Raw genomic sequence first — 2,047 nt, forward strand, 5'->3', positions numbered from 1 at the left:
TAATCAATAAAAACAAAATTCTGATGGTTTTCTCAGATGTTTTTCCCGAAGATTTCGGGAACATCTCAGTTCTTTGTTGTCAACAAACAGATAAAAATATCACTATGAAGAAATATTGAGAAATATTGAGCATTTTACTCAAGCATTGAGGATTTTTGCAATAAATCAAACCACCCTACACGAAAGGGCTTTGAAGTACTTTCGCCAAGGTATGATCTCGGGAATACCAGCTTCTGAATGAAGCTGTACGATCCTTAGGAACAACGGTGAATTGAACACTATTCGTAAGCATTTCTTCGGGATTGTCTCTAGTTATTGGCTTGTGAATTCATTGTGATTCCATGCAGGTTAGCTATGTATCAGGATTGGTAGAGCATCATCTTATTAAACTACTCTCCTATATAAGATGATGATCCCACCAATCCTAATACATAGTCGTTTGAGTAAGAATAGGTATTCTGTTGCCCAATTTTCTTTTGAGCAGACATGATCGACATGGGACCTGAAGGAAACAGTTTTATCTAGTTGTACCCATAAGAATTTGTATAGTGGCTGACATGAAATGAGTGCCAAATATGTGTCCGTGCGGTTAACCTAGTGGCTATGCGCTTTGCAACCATATGCCTGGGGAAGGAGTGTCCAGGGTTCGATTCCTGTCGCCGACGTGAGGAGCTTTAGGATCTTCCTCAGCCATTGCCAAGTTAGCCAGTCTTAGGCATGGACAGCAGGGTTTTTCTCCCCAGTTTATCTGGGGTTTCTCATCCTGCAACTAGGAAAACCGGTCCCGTGAACACACACACACACACACACACACACACACACACACACACACACACACGGATCTACAGTCATAAATACTTAATCCCCCATGAGGGGGCTCAACTCGCCCCAGTAGGGACGGGGGAGAAAAAGGGAGGAAACTCATACGAATAAATAAATAAAAAGTGCCAAATATAACAACTGTACCATGTGTGTGTTGACATAAATTCCCCATATTTTTCAACCATTGTTATAGTTACGACATTAGGTTTTGCAGTTTTTCAGCTATGCATAGAAGTATCATTATTGCTGTATAGTCTCTCATATGATAATGGTGGTAACTGTGCATGGTATGTCAGCCGCACAAATGGCAGAGGTTTCAGCAGGAAGGGGATCCTGGGAAACGTCTGCTGTGATTTTGCATTCAGACATACTGATTACCTACACCTTCACTTGATCACTTTAGAATTAGCGATCGCTCAGGAAAATTTTGAGAGTTTGACCAGTCCTAGTGGAAATTGGGCTAGAGGAGTTCGAAAAGAACCCCATTGTGTTTCACTTTGTCAAATGCATTGGCATCGTCCAGGAAGATTACACATGCTGCTTCCAGTTGTACCCTACGTCGATGTTCTCCATGATTCTGAGAACTTGTTATTCAGTGGAGTGGTTTACCTGGAAACCACACTGCTCCTCAGGGATTATATTGAATTCTTCCGTGACTTATTGAAGTCTTGTTACTCTCTGGGCTATTTTCCTGAGATAGGATGGCAAGCTGATTGGAAGATACTTTTGAGGGAATTCTGTTTACTTCCTGGTTTTAGAATTAAGATAAAGTCAGTTACTTGACAACATGGTAGGATTGAGTAAAATTTCAATGCTCTATTAATAACAACAACAGAATAGCCTATCTAGCTCAGTGAATGTGGCGTGGTAGTAGAAGTTGGACTCTGACCAGAGCAGACGTGTTTTTGTGTGCTCCTCAGTGTTCGAGCATAAACGGATTAGTGCGGCTTAAGCCTTTACCAGTGCTGGCACGTTGCCCTTAACGTACCATCTGCTTTCATACAGCATGTCGTCGATCGCGAGAAAATCTTCAATTGCTATTACAAGCTCACCTATTAAGGCTACTAACTTTCAACAACTACCGGAAGGAAATGTTTCATCTGGCAATACCTCTTCAAGTACCAAGGCTACTGGATCTCTGAAAGATACATCCCCAGTCTCTACAATAACAAGTCTACTTAACACAATGGAACAGGCATCAGCGACCGTCTCTCAGTCACCTGCT

The sequence above is a fragment of the Typopeltis vanoorti genome, chromosome 16, assembly GCF_054136105.1.
Source record: "Typopeltis vanoorti isolate ZY-2024b chromosome 16, IOZ_Tvanoo_1.0, whole genome shotgun sequence".
Taxonomy (NCBI): domain Eukaryota; kingdom Metazoa; phylum Arthropoda; class Arachnida; order Uropygi; family Thelyphonidae; genus Typopeltis; species Typopeltis vanoorti.